An 8669-nucleotide genomic window follows, 5' to 3' on the forward strand; every position below is an offset into this window, starting at 1 on the left:
TACGCCAGCTATCACAATACTAGAAGGGGGTGTACTCACCAGCGCCACCTGTGGCCAGGTACTACAGTACTTCTTGTTGACACCTCCTCAATTTTTCCTCGGTCCACTGGTTCTCTATGGGGAGGAAGGGAGGGTCAATTAAATCATGATTATCGGGTAAGTATATTCAAAAATTTATTTTACTAATAAAAATAACATTTTTCAATATTAAACTTACCCGATAATCATGTAGCTGATTCACACCCAGGGGGGTGGGTGAAAACCAGTGTACAAGATTAAAGGATAGCTAAGTATCCCGTATTTCATATAATCAGTTATCTCAAAATAACAATGAAATAATAAGTACCTGGTAAGGAAGTCGACTTGAACCGTTACTCTGCCTTTTTTTAAGTTCGTCTTCCTTACTGAGCGCAGCGTTCCTCTTAGGAGGCTGAATCAACTCAAAGGTGCTAAAGTATATAGGGCTGCAACCCCTACTAAAGGACCTCTACACAACCTCTAACCCAGGCGCTTCTCAAGAATGAATTGACCACCCGCCAAATCAAAAGGATGCGGAAGGCTTCTTAGCCTACCGTAACAACCATAAAAACAACAATAAAAGCATTCAAGAGAAAGGTTAAAAAAGGTTATGGGATTAAGGGAATGTAGTGGCTGAGCCCTCACCTACTACTGCACTCGCTGCTACGAATGGTCCCAGGGTGTAGCAGTTCTCGTAAAGAGACTGGACATCTTTAAGATAAAATGATGCAAACACTGACTTGCTCCTCCAATAGGTTGCATCCATTATGCTCTGCAGAGAACGGTTTTTATTAAAGGCCATCGAAGTAGCTACGGCTCTCACTTCGTGGGTCCTTACCTTCAGCAAAGCAAGGTCTTCCTCCTTTAAGTGAGAATGGGCTTCTCTAATCAGAAGCCTTATATAATACGAAACCCCATTCTTGGACATGGGCCTCGAAGGGTTCTTGATTGCACACCATAAGGCTTCTGATTGTCCTCGAATAGGTTTTGACCTATTAAGATAAAATTTCAGAGCTCTGACAGGGCAAAGAACTCTTTCTAGCTCGTTACCTACCATGTTGGAGAGGCTAGGTATCTCAAACGATCTAGGCCAAGGACGTGAAGGAAGTTCATTCTTAGCTAAGAATCCAAGCTGTAAAGAACATGTTGCAGATTCGGATGTGAACCCAATGTTCTTGCTGAAGGCATGAACCTCACTGACTCTCTTAGCTGTTGCAAGGCAGACGAGAAAAAGAGTCTTGAGGCTAAGGTCCTTGAAGGAAGCTGACTGGAGAGGTTCGAACCTAGGTGACATAAGGAACCTTAAGACTACGTCTAGATTCCAGCCTGGAGTGGGAAGACGACGTTCTTTAGTAGTCTCAAAAGACTTAAGGATGTCTTGAAGGTCCTTGTTGGAAGAAAGGTCCAAACCTCTGTGGCGGAGAACTGAAGCCAACATACTCCTGTACCCTTTAATCGTAGGAGCTGAAAGGGATCTCTCATTCCTAAGATGTAATAGGAAGTCAGCTATTTGGGTCACAGACGTATTGGTAGAGGAAACTGCATTGGCTCTACACCAGCTCCGGAAGACTTCCCACTTGGATTGGTAGACTCTACGAGTGGATACCCTTCTTGCTCTGGCAATCGCACTGGCTGCCTCCTTCGAAAAGCCTCTAGCTCTAGCGAATCTTTCGACAGTCTGAAGGCAGTCAGCCGAAGAGCGTGGAGGTTTGGGTGCAACCTGTCTACGTGAGGTTGACGTAGAAGGTCCACTCTTAGAGGGAGAGTCCTGGGGACGTCGACCAGCCATTGTAGTACCTCTGTGAACCATTCTCTTGCAGGCCAAAGGGGAGCAACCAGCGTCAGCCGTGTCCCTTCATGCGAGATGAATTTCTGAAGGACTTTGTTTATGATCTTGAACGGTGGGAATGCGTAAAGGTCGAGATGGGACCAGTTCAGCAGAAAAGCATCCACATGAACTGCTGCTGGGTCTGGAACTGGGGAACAGTACAAAGGAAGTCTCTTGGTCATGGAGGTGGCAAACAGATCTATTGTCGGCTGACCCCACAAGGTCCAAAGTCTGTTGCACACGCTCTTGTGGAGGGTCCATTCCGTGGGGATGACCTGATCCCTTCTGCTTAGGCGATCTGCTGAGACGTTCATGTTGCCCTGAATGAACCTCGTAACTAGGGTGATGTTTAGACCTCTTGACCAAATGAGGAGGTCCCTTGCTATCTCGTATAGGCTCCTCGAATGGGTCCCTCCTTGCTTGGAGATGTAAGCCAAGGCTGTGGTGTTGTCGGAGTTCACCTCCACCACCTTGCCTAGCAGGAGGGACTTGAAGTTCAATAGGGCTAAATGAACTGCTAGTAGCTCCTTGCAGTTGATGTGGAGCGTTTCCTGGTCCTCGTTCCACGTTCCCGAGCACTTCCGTCCGTTCAAGGTCGCGCCCCAGCCCGAGTCCGATGCATCCGAGAAGAGATGAAGATTGGGGGTCTGAATCGCCAACGATAGGCCCTCCCTGAGAAGGAGATTGGTCTTCCACCACAAGAGAGTGGTCTTCATCTCTTCGGTGACTGGGATAGAGACTGCTTCGAGAGTCAAACCCTTGTCCCAATGAGCTGCAAGATGGAATTGAAGAGGGCGGAGGTGGAGTCTCCCTAGCTCGACGAACAGGGCCAACGATGAAAGGGTACCTGTGAGACTCATCCACTGTCTCACCGAGCAACTGTTCCTCTTCAGCATGCTCAGGATGCAATCTAGGGCTTGGCTTATCCTTGGGGCCGATGGAAAAGCCCGAAAATCCTGACTCCGAATCTCCATTCCCAGGTACACAATGGATTGGGAGGGAATGAGTTGGGACTTTTCTAGATTGACTAACAGACCCAGTTCTTTGGTCAAGTCTAAAGTCCAGTTGAGACTCTCCAGACAGTGACGACTCGTGGAGGCTCTCAACAGCCAGTCGTCTAAGTAAAGGGAGGCTCTGATGTCCGATAAGTGGAGGAATTTTGCTATATTCCTCATCAGATGCGTAAACACCATAGGAGCTGTGCTTAGGCCAAAACACAGGGCTTGGAATTGGTAGACAACCTTTCCAAAAACGAATCTCAGGAAAGGTTGGGAGTCTGGATGAATAGGAACGTGAAAGTAAGCATCTTTCAGGTCCAACGAGACCATCCAGTCCTCCTGTCTGACCGCTGCTAGGACCGACTTCGTCGTCTCCATCGTGAACGTCTGCTTGGTGACATAAGCATTGAGCGTGCTGACGTCCAGCACCAGTCTCCAACCTCCTGTCTTTTTGGCCACCAGAAAGAGACGGTTGTAGAAGCCCGGGGATTGATGGTCCCGGACTATAACCACTGCCTTCTTCTGTAACAGAAGCGACACCTCCTGGTGCAACGCTAGCCTCTTGTCCTTTTCTTTGTAGTTGGGAGAGAGGTTGATGGGAGATGTGGTCAGAGGGGGATTGCGGCAGAATGGTATCCTGTAACCCTCCCTCAGCCAACTGACAGACTGTGCGTCTGCACCTCTCTTTTCCCAGGCTTGCCAGAAGATCTTGAGTCTGGCGCCTACTGCTGTCTGGAGAGGAGGAGAGTCAGTTTTTGCCTTTAGAAGCCTTGGAACCTTTCCTAGACTTGCTCCTGGAAGAGTCTGGACGGGAGCTTCCACGGCTGGGGGCTCTACCACGAAAGGGCGGAATAAACCTCGTAGCAGGAGTATCAGCCACTGGGGTGCGATAAGTCCTGGGGACTGAGGTAGCAACCTTAGTCTTACGAGCCGATGAAGCCACAAGATCATGGGTGTCCTTTTGTATCAGGGCCGCAGACAAGTCCTTAACAAGCTCTTCGGGAAACAGGAACTTAGAGAGCGGAGCGAAAAGGAGTTGGGACCTTTGACAAGGTGTGATGCTGGAGGAAAGGAATGAACAAAGCTGCTCCCTTTTCTTAAGCACTCCTGACACAAACATCGAAGCAAGCTCGCCAGATCCATCCCTAATAGCCTTATCCATGCAGGACATTAAGAGCATGGCTGAGTCCTTGTCCGCAGGGGAGGTCTTCTTGCTAAGGGCCCCCAGGCACCAGTCTAGGAAATTGAACATCTCAAATGCTCTAAAGACACCCTTAAGGAAGTGATCAAGGTCGGAGAAGGTCCAGCAAACCTTAGAGCGCCTCATTGCTGTTCTGCGAGGAGAGTCTACCAAGCTTGAGAAGTCGGCCTGGGCAGAGGCAGGTACTCCCAAGCCTGGTTCCTCTCCTGTGGCATACCAAACGCCCGCTTTGGAAGTGAGCTTAGTCGGAGGAAACATAAAGGAAGTCTTTCCTAGTTGTTGCTTAGACTGCAACCACTCCCCTAAAATTCTTAACGCTCTCTTAGAGGACCTTGCAAAGACGAGCTTAGTATAAGATGACTTGGCTGGCTGCATGCCCAGCAAAAACTCAGATGGCGGAGAGCGGGGGGTAGCAGAGACAAAATGGTCTGGGTATACCTCTCTGAAAAGAGCCAAGACCTTGCGAAAGTCAATAGGAGGCGGAGAAGACTTGGATTCATCCACGTCTGATGAGGGGTCCAGGTGTGCAGCCTCATCATCAGAAACCTCATCACCAGAGTGTAGCGAAGTGAGAGGTAAGGTATGCTGAACAGCAGAATCTGCACGGGCTGGAGCAAAAACGCTTGTGGTTTCCTCCTCAAGTCTCTGTTGAGGGAACACCTGAGGTTCAGGTTGCAAAGGCTGGTCAAAAGCAGTAGCAGAAGGTAGGAGCATGGGTGGAGGAGGCTGAGTCCTGGCATGAGTGGCTTGCCTCAAGGGTTGCGCTTGCTGTAAGGTGAGCGGATGCGCAGTAGCAAGTTCCTGAGGAACAAGTTGAGGTTCCTGAGGTGTGAGCTGCAAGAGTTGGGGTAGAGGCTGCGCAGAACGCATAACTTGTCTCGCGAGTTGAGGTTCCTGAGGCGCAAGGCTAAGGTGTTGAGGTCGCTGCAGCGAGAGCTGAGGTGTCTGCCTCATGGATGGGAGAGGTTGTTGTACCTCAAGAGAGTGTTGCCTCACTGGTGGAACCGCAAGTGGAAGCGGAGGAAGTAAGGTATAAGCTTCCTGTTCCCATTGCTGAGGTTGCCTTAAGGAAGGCGGAGGTAGCTGCACACCACCGGAAACTGGAAACTCAGAACGTGGTAAAGTATCCTGAGGAGCCTCAACATCGTACGCCTGGCAGGCAGGACTGCGGTTAGGCGGAGCGATCGCAGGAGGAGGTGTAACCTTCTCAGCCTGACACTCACGCATCAAGACCGCAAGTTGTGACTGCATGGACTGCAGTAGAGTCAACTTGGGGTCGGCAGACACTAAGGTCTGCTGAGGCAAAGCCTTAACAGAAGAGATCTGTTGCGGCAGTACCTTACTCCTCTTAGGAGGAGTGCCTTCAACTGATGACTGCGGCGAGTCAGAGCTGATCCAATGACTGCAGCCAGGTTGTAGAGCTCTTGAGGTTTGGACTCTGCGTTTGAGAGGTCTTGAGACCTGAGTCCAACGTTTCCTCCCTGACAATTCTTCAGCAGACGAGCAAAAGACGGGCTCAATCGTCTGCGGGTGGGAGTGACGGTCTCTGGAAGACACGCCCGCAACCACCGAGGATACTTCTGTGCGCCGATCAAGGCCTGCCGAACCCTTTTGCCCTTCGACATTGCTTCTCCCCTGGGCTTGGGAGCTTGCAAGAGGTCCCGGACTGGGAGGACGACTGGCACGCACAGAAGTACCCTCACGCACCACACTGACACTGACACTAGCACTTGGCACTGCACTGACACTAGCACTCGTCACAGCACTGGCACTATCACCACCCACTGCACTCTTGACCTTAAGTTCCTTGACTTCGGCCATAAGAGACTTATGATCACTAACCACCGACTCCACTTTGTCACCTAAAGCCTGAATGGCACGCAAAACAACAGACATATCAGGTTGAGGGCAAATAGTAGGTTCGGGGGTAGCCACTACAGGGGGAGGAAAAGGTAGGGGATCATGAGGTGAGGAAAAAAGTGAAGAGCGAGAAGAACTTCTCCTAACTCTCTCTCTCTCTAACTTGGTTGAATACTTAAGAAATCGGACAAAATCAAGTTCCGAAAGTCCGGCGCATTCCTCACATCGATCTTCCAACTGACAGGGAGTTTCCCTACAGTCAGAACAAGCGGTGTGAGGATCTACCGAGGCCTTCGGAATACGCCTATTACAAGACCTACATCGTCTATGGGGTGGGGCTTGTGAAATGTCAGACATCTTGAATCAAAGAGTTAGCCAAGTGGGGATTCCAAATCAAGCAAAAAGATCGTTAACCATTAATCAGAACTAAATAATAGCTATCTAAGCTAATATAGAAGTTTTCCAGTAAAGCGACAGCCGAAATCTGAGAGAAATACTTCACCAAAAGCCGTGAAAATACTCCAAGATCATAAGCGTATCCCAGAACGTCTTGCCGGAAGCACGACAGAGGAAAAATTGAGGAGGTGTCAACAAGAAGTACTGTAGTACCTGGCCACAGGTGGCGCTGGTGAGTACACCCCCTTCTAGTATTGTGATAGCTGGCGTATCCCTCCCGTAGAATTCTGTCGGGCAACGGAGTTGACAGCTACATGATTATCGGGTAAGTTTAATATTGAAAATTAACTATTCAGTAAATAGTTTAACTGATTTATTCACTGAAATGAAAGAAAAAATATATCGCTTATGATTTGATATGCGTAGTAGCATTATGCATTTGTACATACAATACAGTTCTGTTCATTGTCTATTTTAATTAAAAAAATTTACTAACTGATATGAAATTAGTTGAAAATAAATAATTATGGCATTAAAAGGAAATAAACATTACAATCTTATATCTATTTACAGAAATGAAAGAAAAATATATCGCTAATGTGTTTGATATGCGTAGTAGCATTGTATGTTCATACATACCATACAGTTCTACTCATTATATTTTTTTTTTTAAACATATCTATTGACATATTAATTGTAAATAGATAACCAAAGCATTAAAAGGAAAAAATGCTACGATCTGTTATTTAATTACTTTGAAAGAAAAATACATTACTAATATTTTTATATGCATAGTATTGTGCGTACACACATACAGGTAGTGTACATACATAATACAGTACTGTTAATTGTATTTTTAACTTAAAAATGTACTTACCGATATAAAATAGGAGAGCAGGATCTTACAGTAGTAACTAGCATCAAGGTAGGGAAATAACCAATGGGAGAGCAGGATGATCGTGGCGAGTTTTGTTTGGCAGTGGGTAACTTTTAAATCCTTCTCGACGGCTGGGCGAATCTCGTTTTGCATCATGAAAATATTTTCGTAACGAGACATAAAAATCTTCGCATCTCGTTTCGTATTATGAGTTTTTCGTATACAGAAACTTTCGTATCAAGAGGCATTGCTGTATTAGAGTTGTAGTGAAATTAAATTATTTATGTGCAAACCTACGGCACTCCGACATAACCTGACATAATACTGTGCCCTGGTAATGGAACTATAATTTTACCCTGTGCCCTTAAATAACCAGATGGGTCTCCTCCCTTCGCACTAACAATTGCACCCTGCCATTGGGTTGAATTATAATGGAAGATCAAGCACTGTAAGTAAATTATATTTATACATAACAAATTCTCAAGGTAAAGTGGCATGGAAGAAAATCGACTGGAACGAACAAGATATGATCACTGTGTAAATAAAAATACTTATAAAGTAATATCAATGGGGAGGGAAATTGTAAATATATAGGTTACCTTAAGTATCTGACCCTACACTACAATAACTAAGGGCTAAAAGTTAAAAGAATTGTCGAGTCATAAACAAGGATCATGAAATGTAGAAATAATCCTCAGGCTAAGGCCTACATATACAGGGTTATAACAAAATTACATGCAATGTGTTACCTTATCTTTCAGATCTTCAGGATTTCATCAGTTGAAGAAAGAACTTATCTTTAAAAATCCAAATGGCCTAAACCTGCACTTAATATAATAGTAGCAACTTTGACAAGCCTGAACAGGAACAAAACACTTGAACAACAACTGACAATAAACATAAACATTAACGATTACGAAACACATCAGTGATTACCACAGGTAATATTTTCCTTGACAATCTATCTTGGAAAAGCAAACATTAATGTAAACATTACTCAGCATCATCATTATTATTACTATTATTATTATTATTATTATTATTATTATTATTATTATTCAAAAATAGAATTTTCCTACGTCAAAATCCCTTTATTTATTATTATTATTATTATTATTATTATTATTATTATTATTATTATTATTATTATTATTATTATTATTGTTGTTGTTGTTGTTGGTATTATCATTATTAGCTAAGTTGTAACCCTGAATTGGAAAAGATTGATGCTACAAACCCTAAGGTTCCAACAGGGAAAATAGTCCTATAAGGAAAAAAATAATTTAATAAATAAACTATATATTAGAAACAATGAATACAATATATGAAATACCTTAAGATCGGTAAGATACAGAATGAACATTTACTAAAAACTAGTTTCAAATTAAGAAGAAAAAATTAATGAAAAGTTTAAAGGCCACTCATGATTGGAAGAGGCAAAGGAAAGTGTCATTGACCTGGTTAACAGGTCAGTGGCCTATAGACTAATCA

At 44.9% G+C, this 8669-nt stretch overlaps 1 protein-coding gene across 1 annotated transcript in view; it reads right to left on the bottom strand.

Moving 5' to 3' along the window:
* Nucleotides 1–8080, bottom strand: part of LOC137627848 (protein lethal(2)denticleless-like) — a 194281-nt gene extending 186201 nt beyond the window's left edge. The window contains exon 1 of the mRNA XM_068359262.1: nt 7928–8080. The gene's annotated coding sequence lies outside the window, so the exon portion shown is untranslated. The remainder of the gene's footprint in view (nt 1–7927) is intronic.
* Nucleotides 8081–8669: the final 589 nt, after the last annotated feature.

This window comes from Palaemon carinicauda, chromosome 35, assembly GCF_036898095.1.
Source record: "Palaemon carinicauda isolate YSFRI2023 chromosome 35, ASM3689809v2, whole genome shotgun sequence".
Lineage (NCBI taxonomy): Eukaryota > Metazoa > Arthropoda > Malacostraca > Decapoda > Palaemonidae > Palaemon > Palaemon carinicauda.